The sequence below is a fragment of the Peromyscus eremicus genome, unplaced genomic scaffold, assembly GCF_949786415.1.
Source record: "Peromyscus eremicus unplaced genomic scaffold, PerEre_H2_v1 PerEre#2#unplaced_535, whole genome shotgun sequence".
NCBI lineage: Eukaryota > Metazoa > Chordata > Mammalia > Rodentia > Cricetidae > Peromyscus > Peromyscus eremicus.
The window spans coordinates 113,463-133,782 of NW_026734771.1; positions in this window are offsets into that span (position 1 = coordinate 113,463).

Consider the following 20,320-nt stretch of genomic DNA (forward strand, 5'->3'; position numbering starts at 1 on the left):
GAAAGCTGTTATATATACTGAGTAAAGGTTCCATATACATTCTAATATTCACCCCCTAGGAAAAAATTCCTTACTAAATGGTAAATTTATTTTTACTGTTATGCCTCATATTATTTAAATTTTTAATAAAAAAGAATTTATATAAAGATTAGGGTGGCTACAAAAAATGTTCCCTCATTTAAGATCATGGATATTCAAAACTCTTGCTGAAATATAAACTTTCTTTCAGGGTCAGTAAGACCATTGTAGTGAGAAAGGAGGACCTGTAAAATTATAAGCAAAAAAAAAAAAAAATTAACAGGAATAAAACTGTAAAATTCTAATCTTATAAAAGCTCTGAACTTGCTATGAATGGTTAAAGATAATTAATAAATGCAAACTAATGGTCAGTCACCTTATAAATGACCAATTTTTTTTAATGCTTGAAACTGTTCGGAATCATGTTCAGTATAGGGGCAAGTTTTATTTGGCCTTCTGTATAAGTTTTCAAGGTTAAACCTAAAATAAATGGTTGGTCTGGCAGCCAAAGGCTTATGCTACCTGATGTAGAAATCCCAGAGTTAATGCTGTTCTGTATGTTGGACAAAGACAGATGCCACCACCCTAGTGCTGCTTGATGCCAACCTGGGAACACTGCCCCTAACAAAACCATCAAGATATCCATGGAGAAAACTAGGGTAATTGTTCAAATAGCAGGTAAGTCTCTGTCATTTTAATTAATACAGAGACTATTTGGATTATACATCTTCTAATATATCCTTCTGAGATTTCTGATGATGTTGATGACTAACTGTAGCTTTATCAGTTTAGCAGCAAATGCCAGATCAATCCATTTCATGTGAAAAATCAGGCCTTATTTTTTCTAGAGCTACTAGGTTTCCTGAGGAGAAAGACAAAATCACAATAGTTTTGTTTTGCTGCCAGTCTTTACACTAATAAAAGATAATACATGATGTTAAAACTATAAAGATTCAGAGTTTTAGGATATTTATCAATGGACTTTTAATAAACTGTTCATCTAGCCTTGGTAAAACACTGACTACTGTTATCATAGTCACAGGATCAAAATTTTAAATTTCTAAATATAGACTTAAAAACATCATGTTGAAAAACATCTCTGTCATATATAAATATTATATATATATATATATATATATATATATATATATATATATGCATCTAGTGTATCCAGCCCTATGAACAAAAGTAGAATGCTCATGTTTTTAACTCAGAATCATTTTCTGGTTCCCCAAGCTTTTGCTGTGACTCAGTCATGAGTATACTCCAGCTATTTACAAATATATATCAACTGTTTTTCCTACAGTGAGGATTCTAATTCAGAGTACAGACAATGGTTATGCTAATATATCTAAAACTTTTATCTTTTTATCAACTTTGGATGAATTCATGTAAGCTTCAGAAAGTCATGATTTAGATCTACATCTCACAGGTCAAATGGACTCCAGGTAAGTATTCCTATCATGTCAGTCAATGGCTTAAACTTCCCTGCCTTCTGCCTATCTCTGAAAATGGATTTTTCTTTCCCATTTGTATTACCAGGACCTTAATGTTTCAAATGTAAGGTTTTTGCCATACTCCTTAATTTTAACTTCTTTCCCATCTATATCTGTCCCATCAGAATTCCACTTGGCTGACAGACATCATCCAATAATCAACTGTGGACTGAAAACTGCTCCAAAGTGATTGAAACCATGCCAGCCCTAACCATGCCAGCCCTAGGTGGTCCTACAGAACTTGGGAGCCCCGGAATTGATAAAGCCTGATGTAAACCAGGCAAACAATGTGTTGTGCTCTCTCTCTCTCTCTCTCTCTCTCTCTCTCTCTCTCTCTCTCTCTCTCTCTCTCTCTCTCTCTCTCTCTCTCTTTAGGCTGGATGCTTCTGAAGAATATCTCCCCATTGCCTGAATCACCTCCCAGCCCTTGACCAGCTGACAATAAAGTCCTATTTTCAGCTGAGAAGCAGTTATAGAAAAAAGTATGTTGCCCATTATCCTCAACAAAAGGCTGGTACGTTGGGCCCTAGGAAACTAGTTCCCCTATGCCAGAAGGAGTCTATTTCCTTCTTTCTGGCAGAGGGGACAAATGGCTACCTATGGTGCCGGTTTACATACCAATGACCATGCTGGCCTAGAGCTCCTTCAGTTTCATAGGTTAAAAATTTAAAAGAAGGATACTCAAGGTAGAGTCTGAATCTGACTAAAAGGCTAACTTCATGGTTATCAAATTTTTTGTTTGTTTGTTTGTTTGTTTTTTCGAGACAGGGTTTCTCTGTGTAGCTTTGCTCCTTTCCTGAACTCGCCTTGGAGACCGGGCTGGCCTCGAACTCACAGAGATCCGCCTGCCTCTGCCTCCCGAGTGCTGGGATTAAAGGCGTGTGCCACCACCGCCCGGCGGTTATCAAATTTTACCTGAGAAAAGCATGCATTTATTTTCCTCTGCCATACTGTTTTATTCATCTCAATGCTCATTTATAAATGTCAATGTGTACCCCTTTGTATCTACCCCCTTGACAAAAAAAAAAAAAAAAAAAGAAAAGAAAAGAAACTAGCAATTCTCAGTGCCAAAGAATACAAAGACCTTAAAAACTTGGAGTATTCTAGTAGTAGTCTGAAAGAGGATGTTGACTCTGTAGCTGAGATGGTCCTTCCAAACAGAAGAATGTTGGACATACTCTTCTTCAGGCAAGAAGGACTCTGGTTGGACTTCAGAAAAACTTGTTCTGCTTCTGTTAACTGCAAAGATTTCTGCTCCCCTCCTCGCTCAACCAGTGATACCATGGTAATACAACTATGGCCCACTTTTGTAAAAAAGTTTTTATCCTGTCACTTTTTTCAACAGCCACGATGCCTGCATCAAGGAAAGTGTGCAATTTGTGAGTTTTTTTCCCTTATAAACCCTCTGCTTTAAGGACGTAGGGCTGCTGCTTTAGACTTGGAGTCACAAGAGTGGGTGGTTCAGCCAGGTTTGTGTGGCTCAATACAAACTTCCTAAAAAGTTCCTAAAGAGCTCATTCTGGTAAGATCAGTCCAACTACAACAAGAATAGGAAGCATATAGTCTTTCAAAAGGACAAACCGAGCCAAGAGTACATGAGAATCATTCATGTAATCAACAGAAATTTCAGACTTTTCTGCTATTATAAGACCAATATACTACCTGCTATGATCAACAGGCACCTTATTCGGCTATTATTAACTAAGATTCTACAACATCCTTTGAAAATATTGTGGAGCATACAGAAAATGATAAGGTATAGCCTCTTATTGCTGATGATAAATATAACTACAAAACACAAGGATGCATTAAAATGTAGATTCAAAATGCTTTACCAGTGATGAGAGCATTTATGAAAAGTAATAAAAATTAAATAAAGATTCATGGGAAATGTGTTTTGAAGAACTTTTATTAATAAAAAAGTATGCTTCAAACCAGAATGAACACAAAAAGTCCAGATAAGATGTTTTTCAGGGAAGAAAAGATTCACATAAAAATTTAATTGTGATTTTTGGATGACAACTGTAAACTAGGCAAAAGCCTGAAGGAGGACGCTGCCCAAAGGTGGTTGTGCACAGAAAAGCTGATGAGAGCAGTTTAATTACATGCTAGAGACACCAGAAGATTGATGAAGACCTTCAAGAAAGGATGTACCCATTGAGGAAACAAAAATTTAACAAAATTAAAAGAGAAAGTATTAGATTATGCCTGATAAAGCAGTCATGCTTATGGCTACATATTGAAAAGGTCATTTGCTATTTCAATGAGTAAATATAACATTGGAAGACAAATATCCTGAGGGTTGAGCTTCATAGTTTAAATTTGGGTGAGATGTTCTATTTTTGTTTTTCTGATCTTATTTATTTATCCTCACATGTTTAATAGGCAGGCACAATTTTGATCATGTATCATGTTGGTTTCTTTTTATATACAATGTGAAGCATCAGATGAGTCATGAGAAATAGGTATATATTTTTTTCTTTTTTTTTTTCTTCTTCTTGAGACAAGGTTTCTCTGTGTAGCTTTGTGCCTTTCCTGAAACTCCCTCTGTAGCCCAGGCTGGCCTTGAACTCACAGAGATCCGCTTGCCTGCCCCTCTCGAGTGCTGGGATTAAAGGCGTGCACCACCACCGCCCGGCGAAATAGGTATATCTTAATATGCTCTCTCATCACATCATATTGAAAGCAACCACAATGTGATTTTATTATGTATTCAAAACATAAGCATTGTTAAGAATAAGGAAATCTTGAGCAGCATATTTACATATGTTTTAAGATGTTTTCACTTACTTATAATGTTGTCCTGAAGCTCAATTTTGTTACCTTTAAATGATATCAACATGAGCTACATCAAAATGTTGTGAATACTAGGCATGTACTCTTTACTTGTATTATATCTAATCATAAAATCTTATACTTAAACATGCCATTTTATAGGTGCAAGAACTGTGGCCCACAAATGTATCCAAAACCAAAGCTTCCTCCCACTCTCTTTGCTGTAAACCTTGCTGACATGTCAACTGCCAATCACACAGACGTGAAAGCAGAGATGAGAATGGCTAGGCACAAAGAAAAATAACAACAACCAGGAGTTTTAAAAATATCCAGTTCTTTCTTTTCGAGATGTGTTCAACATTGGAAACAAAAGTATCTCTAATAATCTCTCAGTTCTTATTTCCGCATCTGAAAGAAAAATGTGAATTGTGTAAAACACATGGGAGAGTTACAGCAGACAATGCCAGGCAGTTTGCTGGAAACTCAGCCAGTGGTACCAAGTCCTACCTACATGCTATTCTACTTCCTATTCTTGGACTGTAGAGGAATTTCATAACTTAAGATCTTCACTTTTTAAGAATTTTAGTGAATAAAATAGTTTCTGTGCTCATGTCTTCATTCAAATATTAGAATCTCAAGAAACATCAGGAAATGAGAAATGTTAAATAACATAAAATAAACTCTTAATTTAGAAATAGTAACTTTATTTCATTGTAATGAATTTCCCTTAAAGAAAACAATATAAATACAGTAACTTCATAGATAAAACCAAATTCTAAATGGATTTCCTAGAAAAGTCCTTTCATTGCTTAAGTTTTACTTTTTTGATTAACTGCTGAGCTTATGAAATTGACCTTAATTACTGAGAATCTCTGTAATTATCTGCTCCTTAAGCAAAGAGGCAAATAAGAAGAATGTTCATTTCTAAAATGAAGTCTAAATGTCATTTTATATTTATCTAGGACTTCTATTTTTGAAGCAAGCTCATTTTCTCATTTTCAAACTTTTGCAAAAGTACTAACATGTTAGTGCTGGAATGTTTAATGAGCACTGTAACATTGAAAAACACATAGCTATGATTTGTGAATCAATAGCTGTTATCAGTGATCTGATTAGACTCGGTTTTTCTCTTCTCATGACATATAATAAACAATGTGGCTTCTTTTGTCCTTTGCTTTAGAATAGTAGATGCATGCACATTAAATAGATGCATGCACATTAATAGTAGATGCATGCACATTAAAACTATAGCTTAGCTGGGTGGTGATGGCACACGCCCTTAAATCCCAGCACTCGGGAGGCAGAGGCAGGTGGATCTCTGTGAGTTCAAGGCCAGCCTGGTCTACAAAGTGAGTTCCAGGAAAGGCGCAAAGCTACACAGAGAAACCCTGTCTCAACCCCCCCCCCAAAACAAACAAACAAACAAACAACAACAAAAACCTAGCTTATTCTCCTTATACCTAAATTATATTTTTAAATGCCAAGCTTTAAGTCTTCTTTCATTAAGCCTTCTTGAGTATAAAAAGCAAGTGTTTATATTGGATCAAATGATTAATCCGATATTCAGCACACATTTCTGTGATGGTTGGATTCTGTTTCCAGGGGAAAGACACTGTCCATTAGTCAAGTCTTCACCACTATAACAGACAATCAGTGTATGCATAAAGACCCCTTTCCTTCAAGCTTAAATATATGTCTGTTCAGGAAGACAAGGTCCTAAATCCATGGGAATGTGTTGTAACTGGTATAAACACCTCATGACTAACTCTACTTGCCAGAAGTTCTTTCAACTTCTCTTGCAGCTAGGCATTAGCATATGATGCACTCTTTGTGAACAGCTAGCATAAGGTTGTTGGAGGGATTATAAACTTTCTTTAGTGATAAATGATAGTGCTACTCTGATACATTTTCACTTGATAATCCCTTTTCTTCCAGTCTTTCTTTGAGTGAAGAGAGTATTTAGATGAAAACAACTATCTTCTTTCTAGCAAATTAAAAACAAGACCATAACCCCAACATTTGAGCACAATTGAACAACTGAATAGAAACTGTGGATCACAACAGAACTCAAGTTCCAGTTGTAGTCTGATTTCCTATTGACACCTTGTATTTTAGAATGCCTTCATTTCTTTATATGACTATGACTGCGACAATGAGGAGTATATGTCACTTACAGTTCATTCTAATTCCATGTGACAACATAGTCAATAAAATACAATGTCATTTAAATTATTTTAGTAATTATTTGTTTAAATAAACAAACAAATTAAATAACACCACAGAGTTGGTACTTTGGTTAAAGGTGCATACTGGTCTTGCAAAGGACTGGAGTTCATTTCCAGCAGCCACATTAGGTGAGTAACAAATGCTTTTAACACCAACCCCAGGGAACATATTCTCTATTCTGGCCTCCAGTGGCACTGTGCCCATTTGAATAGACACACAACAACATACACACACACACACACACACACACACACACACACACACAAATTTAAAATTTAAAAATAAAATAATTCTTTTTTTTTTTTTTTTTTTTTTTGGTTTTTCGAGACAGGGTTTCTCTGTGTAGCTTTGCGCCTTTCCTGGAACTCGCTTTGGAGACCAGGCTGGCCTCGAACTCACAGAGATCCGCCTGGCTCTGCCTCCCGAGTGCTGGGATTAAAGGCCTGCGCCACCACCGCCCGGCTAAAATAATTCTTGACAAAAAAATAAAAGAATTTTTGCTGACACCTAAAGTTAGAACATTAAAAATTGGAAGTTTTACTCATTCTTAGGATTATTTTAGCACCATAATATTTTATATAAATTTTGTATAGTAGCTATTTCTTTAAATGGAAGTGAAAATTTGTTAGAAAAGGTTTTTTTCAATGTGTTTTTTTTATTGATAACTTTAAGGAAAAACAACTCATGAAGAAATTACTTTTTAATCAATCTTCTGGAAAAATATAAGAAGAAAAATCCAATGACCTGTAGGCATATGAGAAGGAGAAAAATTAAACTGATATTAAAAAGTGCAGGGCTAGAGTGTAGCTCAGTGGTAGATAACTTGGCTAGAATATATTGGAATTTAATCCATAGTACTGGTCAGTTTAAAAATCAAAATCTTTTTTTGAAATTTTACTCTGTGTGTATATGTGTGTTACATAAATGCTTAAAATATATACATTATATATACAACAATATCTTGGTTAAAACAATTCTTTTATAATATAGTATTCTGCATATGAGAGATGCCAACATCTGATTAAATTCCCCATTATAACAAGTATTTATAGTTTATTTCTTTTCAAGTGCTGTGTATCTAGGATGTCACATATACTAGGCAAGATGCTACCCTTAACTTTTCTCCACATAGGTCTAAATAAATTCTAACCTAAATAATTATGTATTCCAATTTTCTTGTGGGATACTGGATATAAATTCTTTTCCTACTCAAATATCAGTAACAGTTTCTAAAATTACTTGAAAACGTGTAAGAAATGGCTTTCTGGAGTGCATTGTGTCCCTTCCTGTAACTCCCAAATCATGTAAGAGCAGAGCTGGACAGGCCAGAGTGTTTCCCCTACTCTCCTGCTTTTCACCATTCCCTGCCTCTGTTCTTTTCTGTCATTCACTCTTAGAGGAATAACTCAGTCCAGAATCTACTCTTTATCTTGCCTCCTATCCTATAGTAATTAAAACTCACAGCAGCCAGGCAGTGGTGGCACACGCCTTTAATCCCAGCACTTTAGAGGCAGAGCCAGGTGGAACTCCGTGAGTTCGAGGCCAGCCTGGTCTACAGAGTGAGATCCAGGACAGGAACCAAAAGCTACACAGAGAAACCTTGTCTTGAAAACAAAAAAAAACAAAAACAAAAACCAAACAAACAAAACAACAACAACAACAAAAACCTCACACAATGCCTAATAATGCATGTTATAAACTATATAATTCTAGTGGATTTTTAGATTCATGAGAAACATTCAGCTACTTCTTCCCAATCTCCAGTATGTTGTTTATTATATCCCCTCAGGGCAGCGATTATATTTACTTCAAAACGTATACAGTAGATTTTACCTCCCACTTAAATAAATAAAATTTATTTTAAGGAATTGACACTGGATGCAAACCATTCCCAGGTTAAGAACAGGAAGATCTCTTGAAAAAGTCAAGAGTAATAAATGCAGTAGGCAAAAGAAAATACTGCCTTCAAAATCGCCACCCATTAACTGGATATTTCAAAATTAGAAAAATCTAGAAAAGCACACTAATGTTCATAAGGGGTGAACATTAAAAAAAGAGGTGAGCAGAGAGGTGAACCTAATAGGCAAGATATTTTGAATTTGTGCTATTGAACCAGGACTGCATGAATGTGTGGAAAAGAACGGGAATGATAACCAGTTTAAAGCTAAACAAAATTGTGGGAGGCTAGCAAATGAAAAGAGAGAGAGTAGAAAACAGAGATGCAACTAGTCAATTTCTACATAGAAAGCAAGCAGACTTTGAGATTGCCTTTCAAAACATTATGGTGCCTTCACTGGAATGCAATTCTTCTCTCATAGTAGTTGGTTGTCTCAGTCAATTTGATCTTTTAAAACACAGATGTCATAATCATATATACAAAAACATAATGTAACAGTACCAAGCAGAAAGTCATCTGTTTTAGTTTGGGAGGTTGGAAAGGCTGAAATCAACTTAATGGCACATCCTGAGTCTGGTGAGTGCTGACTTTGCAACAGAAAAAAATCCCTCTGGATTATCATTTAGCAGAAGAGACCTTCTAGCTCACTGCATAGAAATCTGGTTACTGGCTTATTTACTTATTTATTTGCTTGTCTGGTGTTTGTGGCTTATATTATGATGCATAAGTGTGCACATGTGTGTATAGCATATGTGCAGACCAGAGGTTGACATTGAACTTTCTTCCTCAATCACACTTCTCCATCCTGTTTTGTTGTTTGTTTGTTTTTAGAGATAGAGTTTCTTAATAAACCTGGAACTTGCCTATGTTCAGGGTAGACTGACTGGCTGTAGATGCCCAGTAAACCATTTGTCTCCCCCATACACTCAGTACTTTAGTTACAGAAGTATGGAACACACATTGACACTAGAGCTGGAGTATGATTTCAGGTCTTCATGCTAAGCAAGCACTTTATTAACTGAGTCATCCTTCAGGGCTCAGTATCCCTTTTATAAGAACAATCATCTTTAACCACCTTCTAAAGGTCAAAGTTCATAGTACTAGTACATTGGTAACTATGTTTCAATGCATGCATTGAGGATGGGGGCACATAAACATTCAGGAATGATAATTAAGTAATGAATTAAATTTTTTGTTATAGATTTTTGGTTGTAGGGATGACATTACTTTGATTATGCCATGACGTTTGAAGTTGTCTTCTGTATTCAATCCAGTTTTATCTTGGATCCACAAAGATAAATGAAAGCTTAAAATTTTCCCAGACTATTGTAGCTAGAGTTTTCCTGCCTGGCCCACAGTCAGGACAAATCTCTGACACCCGCCAGTCCCACAGCCACTCAGACCCAACCAAATAAACACAGAGACTTATATTGCTTACAAACTGTATGGCCGTGGCAGGCTTCTTGCTAACTGTTCTTATATCTTAAATTAATCCATTTCTATAAATCTATACCTTGCCACATGGCTCGTGGCTTACCGGGATCTTCACATGCCGCTTGTCATGGTGGCGGCTGGCAGTGTCTCCCTCACCCAGCTTCCTGTTCTCTCAATTCGCCTCTCTGTTAGTCCCGCCTATACTTCCTGCCTGGCCACTGGCCAATCGATTTATTTATTGACCAATCAGCAACACATTTGACATACAGACCATCCCACAGCAGACTATACAAGATCGCATTATTTGGGCAATTTGACATTGTTTGGATGTAAAAGACTAAACTGAAGAACAATTAAAAGAGGATTCTAGTTCTTAAATACAAGGACCTTGGAAGGATACTTCCCTAAAAGAATTGGTCTAGGAGACACAGGAACTAGATTCACAGTCTAAATTATCTTGCAGGGAAAAGAGTCAAATATTTTGGAGACTAAGACAATTGTTCTTGACTGCATTAACTAAACAGTACTGAAATCTAAAAGAAATGTGTTTCTGTCTTCATTGATAGAACATTTGGTTTTTGATAATTGACATGTCTGGATCTTAGAGTCTTTGATTTCAATTATGAAAAAAAATCTTAATTTGTGTTTAAATAAAACTATTAAGAGTAACTGAACATATCCAATTATTTGGTGATGAATATTTTATAATAATAATCTATTCTAAAGAGTAGTTTTCCTTTATATATTGACATTTTGCAATTTGATAGGCGAACAGTTAATTGAAAATAAGAGAAAGTGTTTGAAAAAGGTAATTCTTATATAAGATGTCCTTGTTCTTCTGTATTATATAGAACATGCTTATACTAAACTACAGTTACCATTTATAGTATTTAAATGTATCTTAAGGAATTAATTGAACTTTATACACTATTGTTAGGCAAGCAATGTGTTCATTTCCAATTACAAAATGTTGACTAAAGTAGAAGAAATTATTTTTTCAAATTTAGAGAGAAATCAGAAAAATGTTGGTATAACATATACACATATAAGTTTTTTTAAAAGTCAACAAAAGGACACTGAGCTTTAGAATGAATCTACAATGGGAGTATATACTTTTTAGTGAGACTGTAATCAATGCATAAGAATATACATTACCAAATGTGTATTATGCTACCTCGTGCACTTAAGCACCTTGCTGTTTTAGGAAAATCCCTTATTAGGAACTGTGATATGCTTTACTGTAGAGTAAATTGATTTCAAGGGAGTAAGTCATTCAATAGACTTCATAGCTTATAGTTCCTTAATATTCATTAAGTACTTAAAATATATAGCATAGATTATGTATATAATCTAAGCCCCTTAGGTTGTACCCTGTTCAATGTGTATCCATAAACATCCCTTAATTAAAAAAATGTTTCATTATATTTAAGAAGAAAGCACCAACTAAGGTGACCATGCAAATGATTCAGATGTAATCTGTGGCTTAAATATTCTGCTAGTGATCATCATAATATTTTAGGTCAGAGTTAATTACTCTCCAAGCATTAAACTGTACTCTAGTGGTTAAATGTATTTAGATTACAAATATGCTTTTTTAATATGTATTTTTTAGAAATAAAAAGGAGCTTGGCTAACATTCATATTTAATATTTGATAAAATAATACTACATTGTCAACTTTGTTGATTTAATCATTTTTACAACTAAATTAAGAAGCCCAATGCTTTATAGCTAAACTGATGAGTATAGCACCTCTGGATTCAAAACTAACACCAAGGGAAAAAAATTACATTATTATGTCAAGATCACTTAGACTCCAATATGAAATTAATTTTCAACTCCATACAGTTCCTGGTGAACAGACCAGTAAATCAGCTACTGGGAAAAACAAGGTGACATTACATGAAATCCCACCATAGGTACCAAGCATTGGCCCATTTAATTGTCTTTTCCTTGCCATACACACTTTTTTGACCTCAAGAAATATCATTTATATTGCACTCACTTTACCTTCGGAGAATTGTATGACATTGTTTTATTTAGTTCTGCATCAGAGGACAGGAACACTGTCAAGTCTGTGAAGAGGACATTAAACAGAAATTTACCTGTTCTATGTGACATCAAAGAAACCAACCTCTTTTGTGGTGAGACTAAAACTAGAAAGGAGAGGTTGTGCCAAGATTTAACCTTAATGTTTCACAGATGATGGTGACAAAGGCTCTGTTAGGATCTGGGAAAAAGTATCTTTATAATGGCCACATTAACTCTAAAGAGAAAGCAAAGGAGGTATTCACATTAGTCATGTGACCCACAAAAATCAGTAATTCTTTACAAATTCCAGTATGATCTCATTATGCCTGCAAACACTTGCTTTTATGGGAAAATCGTTTGTCCTAATAAGTGAACCACTAGATTTGTAGTGGTTGGGAACCACACTTATGACCACAGAATATAGCCTAATATCTAGGACTGAAACTGTTTATATGACCTAATTTACAATTAAACTTATTTATAGATTTTATGCTTCCTAGTCTAGAGAGACCTTACAAAGTCACTTAATACAGTAAAATAATCTTTTTAACAATAGATCTGTTGGCATAACTGTGAATTCACTAACGTGGATAAAAATCGGCTGTATATGTGTGTATAGTCCACAGTTACACTACAATTTGATATAATGGTCACTGTAAATCAACTGACTTCTAAAGAATCTTTATGTGTCCATTTTGCCTGGTATAAAGCAGGGATCCCGGGTACTCATATCTCTACTATAGTGAAATGAGGTATTCTGAGTGGCAAGGTGATCCCTTATGCAGAACATCAAATAGTACTTATTTCATAAGAAAACCTTCAGATATCTGTATTGAAAAATAATCAGCACAAACGTATTTCCCATATTTAAGCAACAGTTCTTCTGTTCCTTAAAAGTAAAGTAGGCTCAAGTGACTACACTCATCAGACATGGTAAAAGCAACCGGGCTAATTCTAATTTTAATTTCTATTTGTAAAGAAAATATTGCATTTAATTTTACAATGGTCTATATCTATAAAACGGTTAAAGTTTTGCTGATTATTTTAAATAAGAATTAACATTTTAAAACTGGCTTACTTATGTGAAAAATAGTATCTAGTGCTTTTAAAGTTAAAGCCTCTAAAAATACATCTAAATATATTCCCACCTATCAAAGCATTAAAAAGGCCATGATGATTTAATATCAGCACACACTGAACCATCTATTGAGGAAATATGCTTCAAAATGGCAAGTGCATCTTAAAAACATATAATTACCACTAGATTAAGAAGTTACTTTTCTGAAGTTCAGTTTATGAATCTTTATGATGATTCTATATTCCCATTTTGAAGCTCTCAAATACAGATTTCAGAAAAAGAAGACAACATGAATAAATGTAAGTAAGAAAATAACAACAGATTGAGTTTTGTACTTCTTGTTCTCTTTACAATCTTGACATGAGAATAAATCACACGGTGTCACTTTTTCTTCTTACAAAAGTCTTCTCTGAAAAGAAAATGTCAAAAGTCTAATATTTTTTCCATATCTAATTTCTCTCACTTTCAAATGTGTTTGGAAAACAATGATAAGCTGCGGAAAATTTGACCGTCTCTCTCAAACCTTGATATCACGAGAAATGAGGGTGCACGCTATTCTCGGCCCTGTTCCCCATCTTCACACTACTGCCTACCTGCCAGAAGGTGAGGAAAGAAGGGGATTTGCTTTGGAATGGATCCAGAATCAAAGTTGTAAACAGACATTTTCAGGGGTTTTAGAAGATTATCAAAATTGGAAAATGCTTTTGTTCATTTGATTTGTCATCCTTTACTTGTGCAGACTCTTCTCCTCTGCACGCGCAGTGTTACCTCTTTTTGTTGTGGGTGATAGGTTCATAAACTACCAGGAAACTTGTTCTGACTGTTGCTTAGCACATGAAAGATGTCACTCAAATAAAGTTAGAAAGGAGAACAGAAGGAATTGATACTCATTACAGAATGCACACTGTTGTACACCCCATATGTAATGTCAGAGAATGATATATTCAATAGTAATGGAGGTATAAACCCCAAGTAAATGCAAAGATCCTTTATAGATCCCTTTACTGGTCACCATTCTACTGAAATTTACTCTGAGTACAATGGCACTTTAGAACGATGAGTACTTGACAATTCAGGTCCAATGCACTACAGGCTCATTTCATTTGTTATCATAAACAGATGCATAGCCCTGATATTTTTACACTATTAGTACAAATTGTAGAGTGAACTAGTTTCTGTTTAAATGCCAAAAAGTATATATGTGTGTGTGTGTGTGTGTGTGTGTGTGTGTGTGTGCTGTGTGTATTCATCCCTGCATTTCCCCGGTGAATTTTATTTATACAATTGTGTTTATAAACCATGTCATTTTAATAGCGCTTTATTAAAAGGTAGACTTCTAACTGACAGTCACTGAAATTTTCTGGTAGTAGGACTCTACTAAGAAATTTCTTTTGCCAAAGCAAATTCTTCTCCTAGCTATAGCTCCTTTTATTAGACCCCACACAGTACTAATAAGCTCCTTTCTCCAGTTTTCAAATTAATTAGATGTATAAATGGTGGACTTCAGATAAAATATCAATATTTAGATTTTTTTCTATTTCCAAACAATTTAAAAATTCTACATTCTTCAAAGCATTTTAAGTTTGCCATAGTAAAAAGTGTGTCAATGACTGGAAAGTTTCCATGACAACAACCTCATTATCAAACCACTCTGGGACAGTAGCCTGGATTTTAAATGTTAGAGAGATGTTGATTGTTATGGGGGTTGATGTACTGAAAATTAATATACAATCTGTATAGAAAAAATGTTGATTTTTAATTTTGTAAATAATGCAAGTGAAGGCAATGTTGTTTCTACCAGGTTTTCTACATTTATAAAAGTTTTTGGTATACTGACTTTTAGACTATATTTGGTAATACTTGGTTATTGTGTTATCATGTTGTAATGTTCAAATATTGCATCATTTCATGAAATCTCGAATGAAATGTGAGGCTTACTATGATTTTTAATGAGATGTTTGTAGGACCGAGCCAATGTACTGAGGCATCTATACAATGCAAACACCACTTGGGAAATTTCGATTTCTATATTCAAAAACGTATTAGCATTGACACCACTCTGTTAACATTTTATTCCTCAGGGAAGGGAACACAGACATCCCAGTCAGTGAGTTCCAGGTTTCATACTTTAACATCTGTGAAACCCAATGCTCCAGCTGTTACTAAAAACAGTTTTGCAAAAGTGAACCTACCTCATTCATTTCTTCAGAAAGTGAGTATTGGATGATCAAATCTAATTAAGTCTTATTTGTGATTGTTCATAATGTATGTATTAAAATCAGCAATTGACAGAAATTATGAATAACTAAAACACACTTTGAGGTTTGGATTACATTTTATAATAAATGATGTTAATAAGAATAAAAATAAAAGAGAAAAAAAGCTGTGTTTATTAGTAAATGGGATTAATAGAAATCCTAATAACCAAACAGTGTTTATGATCTCCAAGATGATAATGAAACTGAACTGAGAGTTTGACATTGACTATGTTTGTTTTCAAGCTATTTTTAATGTAGCCTTCTTAAGTAAATAAATAAATAAACAAATACGTACATACATAAAGGACACTACCCTCTTTGCTCAACACACTCTGGATATCTTTTATATTGAAGACAGTAAAATTCAAAAGGGAAAAGAAAGGAAGGAACCAGAAAAAGAATGAAGAGAAAGAGGAAGAAGGAAACTATGTATAAATTGTAGGGAGTTGGTGAGTGAATATGTGTTGTTGACATGGAATGCCTCACACCCTTGGTAGTGTCAAATCCTTACCCAGAGAAGGCTCAGAGGGATGGCTAAGCCTTCTTCTGGTCTTAATACAAATACTGATGGTATGTGCACAAATTATCCACTGGGTAGCTTTCTCCCCATTAGAGGTTACAGCTTGAAGATTGCTCCTTTATGTAGCTGAAAGTTTTCCTGTGCCCCACCTGGTCCAAGGTCAGGACAAATCTCTCTCACCCATCAGTCCTGTAGCTGCTTGGACCCAAATAAATACACACAGGCTTATATTAATTAAAACTGCTCAGTCATTAGCTCAGGCTCACTACTGACTAGCTCTTACACTTAAATGCAGGTCATGTCTGTTAATCTATATGTTGCCACGTGTTCCAAGGCTTTACCTGTGTGCCATTACATGCTGCTCCCTGGATGGTGGGCTGCTGTCTCCTGACTCAGCCTTCCTCTTCCCAGACTTCTCCTTGTCTGCTTATCCCGCCTATACTTCCTACCTGGCTACTGGCCAAATTATCCCATAGCACTCCTACAAGGACTGCTCCTACAGAGATTAGCTGAACCTATCTCCTTATTCATCTGCATGTAATAACCCTGCCTCCTTATTCATCTGTATCAATAACTATGCCTCCTTGTTCAAATGTATGTAACAAACAAGCTAGGCTTCCAGGGTGCTGAAGATTCTTTATCAAAGCCTAGACCATTGGATCCTAGCTTTCTGTACCTGTGTCTGTCTGGTTTTCATTCCCTCATTGCCCCTAGTTAGGGTTCCAGGACTCAAGCCATTCAAGGAATGGCAGCAAATGCCAATTGTATTCAACCACCTACTTTAAACCTATTCTAACCCTACTCAAATCCTTCCCAGTTCCTAGGAGCATGACATTTGACTTTTGAGCCTGGGGAGGGAAGTGGGCAGACTCTGCTAATGACAATGGAAGTTTTAGACAAGGAAGGATGAGCTATAGTCTGATTCATCCCAACCCAGCAGTTACTGCTCTGGAAGCCTGTCCCACACTCGGGCTGCATGTTATCTGTATCACAGGTTGATACTTGGACACTGTCAAACATTGTCTCAGAAATACCTATAGATACAACTTATACTTTGGTAAAAAGTTAAGCAATATCAAAGTTGAAAAAGAGAAGTACGCGATTTGGATTTGAAGTGTGTGCTGGCCATGTTCACACTTCATAAAAATGGAATATGAGATGTGTTATTGTGCCTATATCGCTGCATATGCTGTACATATTTTGATACGAGACATATGTTGTCCATATTCTGCACATGTTATTCATATTCAGATATAAAATATGCCATATAGTTATATCCTGATAAAATGTGATTCTGAATGACTTTTTCAATCCTAAAGAATCAAAATGAAGTTATTACTTTAGGTGTACAAACCAAAAGCTTAATGCTTTACTGTCAGTATTAAGGATACTATTTTAAATATAGCTCCTAGAGTTACCTTCAGCCACAACATACCAAATAATTTCAGGCACAAGCTGGGCATAGTAATAGAGGAAATATGATCAGAAGTTCAAGGCCAGCTTCAACTATGTAGTGATTTTCTGGCCAAAGTGAACTAAATGAATATAAATAAATAAATTAACAAATATATCAGGTGAAAATTTTTAATGTCAAAAACAATGTAACAAGCCAATCACTCTATCTACAGATCTGATCTTCATATGGTTTCTAAATATTTTTAAATAAAAGTTTTAGTTTGCCTACAAAAATTTGAATGTACAAATCCTACAGACCATGATGGCACTTCCCAAATAGAGTTCCCCATACTTATGGAGCATGTGAATCACAAAATAGAGTCGTGCATACAAAATAAGGATAAGAATCACAGCCAGTGTCATTACTCAGCCTACCGTGTCGTCACTGCTTGAATGTACTGTCACAGAAGTGCATTTCACCAAGGACTGATACGGTCACTCTGGGGAGCTGCATCCTAATTATAGTTAGAAAGTAAAGGGTTTGGAGCCAAGAAGATCTAGGCTAGAGTCTGCTGTTCTTTAACATTCACTGACTTGGGTTGCACATTGCTCTAAGTTCTTTTTCATACAGTGTGAAGACAGTAATTTTACACACTAGTAATTAAAATGACATAAACTATATAAAATTCATTTCAAAATGTAAAGTAGTATCTGAAGAGGGTAGCTTTTAGGTGTTTATTGTCACATGCATCATGTGTCATTATGTTGTCTAAAAGAAAATACCTCTCCCTTAAACATCTGAAAAGAACATGAAGTTGAAAATATGAAGACTCCTCTATCAGACATTTAGTTTATGTAAAGCTTACATTTGTATCTGGCTAATTCATCAAATAAAGATCTGGTAATCATTTCTATGAAGCTACCTATCAGGTTTAGGTTCCTCTAATCATCAATATAGATTGTGTAAAATTGGTAATACCAATATTTTTAAGGAATCCAAAATACTGAATAAATGCTTATGAATAATTAAAAAAGAAATACTAGCTCATAAATGGTGACTTATATGAAAAGTCAGCATAAATATCCTTCATTAGCACCACAAAATCGGATCATGAAAGATTAAAAAAAGTTATTTTACTTAGGTGGAAAAGTGTCTTCCTAAATTTATTTCTTATAATTAATGGAACTTAATTTAAAAATCTACCTGATCAGTTCAGTAAAATAGAAGTGTTAGCACAAAAATGTTCATGTTTTTTTAAATTAAAATTTTACCTTTAAATATAAATATGGGTTTTAAAGCACTAAGGACAATATGATGGTAAACTATGACTACTTTAATTTTTCCCCTTTATGGTCTCAAATCTGCTGGACGAGATTGTGTAAATACAGTTATTTCCTTTCTCATTGTGGAGAGAGACTATATATGGCCATTTATTATGATGTCTACTCAATGCATTAGAAGTTGTATTTTCATGAGCAGATATTTCTCACTGACTTCAAGATCTAGAAAAAATAGTGCATTAATTTAGTAGTTTAAACTGAATTCTTAATAATTGAATGAATTGATAAACTGTCTAAATCATACTTCTATTTAATTTTAACTTGCCTTTAGATGAAAAACTCAAAGGAATTGCATATATTAACTTTATTATTAAATTAAATATTAAAATTAGTTTGATAAATTACTTGCAAAAAGCTTTACTTTATCTATTAACTTTAGTCCCTAGACTCAGAAAACCAAACTATTATGTCAAAATTTCTACACAAATCTGTAAACAGTCTCTAAAACGTAAGTTACCTTAACATTCTTTTCCATCACTTATAAATCTGGTTTCTTTGCTATTCTCACGTCCACTTTAGCTTAATAAAGAAGCCTGCCTCTCACCTTTGTTTTCTTTGGATACTGGAAAGAAATGATATATTTTGTTTTTAATGTGTTTCATTTTGGCAGTCATCTAGTAGAGTAACTAGAGTAATTGGTAGTGTACAAATATATCGCTCAATAACAATGGGAGACTGTCTTAGCCAAACACTTAATAAAATGACACTAGGACTTTTTTTCTTTCATAAAATCATTTAACATTCTAATCTTGTAAGTGATGGGATAATGTTTTCTATAAATAAATGCACACTGTGAGCACAATATTTGAAGCCAGACGGAATCATAAGATGTAATAAAGATATTATGCTGAAGAAGTGGCATTTCCCAACTCCTGAGACTGGCTGACTCCTACCTGCTGAACATGAGGACATGCCAAATTCAATGCTGTGCCAATCCAGACTTCATTAGCAGGGCCTGTCATCTGTGTAAGAGCTTCCTCACACATGTTTGATCGGTACTCTGGTGCATACTTGTTGAGCTTCATTTGCAAGATTGTCAGAAGACTAAATGTATTTTCACAGCACCTTCCAAATCTTTAATCAAACAATGTCTGATGGAGCCAAATGGCAGTTTCTCAATTCTTACTCATGTCCCTTTCTCCCAAGTGGATGTTTACAAAGACAGAAAGAAGGTGACACACACTTTTTTCTGTATAGAAAAGAGAGATCCACAATCCCCAGATTAGCAATGAAAAATTCAAATGCCAGTCTTCATCACCAGGAGAACTGGAAAGAGGAATTTGTTTTATTACAAATGCCAACTCTAAATCCACAGCCTTCACAGTTTACAAAACCCTTTTCCACTGTGAGAAGGAAACGCTCACAACAACGACACCCAAAATGACATGAATTGATATTAAAAGTCTCATCAGCTATTCCTCAGCAATCTTTATTCCTGTTTCTGAGGGGAATATTTTTCTGTTTGGCAAGGAGGAAACTGGCATCCTTTGATTTAGCAATGCCTAGCCTCAACCCAATGTTCTAAATAGTTTATTTAAAGCTGGGCATTTTGAAAATATTAGGTTCAGTGCTGTGGGTGTGTATATGGGGCAGAGATGAAATGGATACAATTCAGTCATGAAGATATTCTGAGTCTCTCTACACTTAGCTGGCTGGTGCTGTCATTTATGTTACTCTATTATAGTCTTCACTGTGTTCAAAGTCTGTCTTGTCTGCTTACCAGGGTTACTCTACTTGTGTTTCATCCCAGGAAATAATGGCCACACATTTGCACAAACTTTTATTGTAATTTTTATTTTATTTTAACTGATCTTTTAAAAGAATGTAAGGAATAGTCTATGCCTTCATTGGT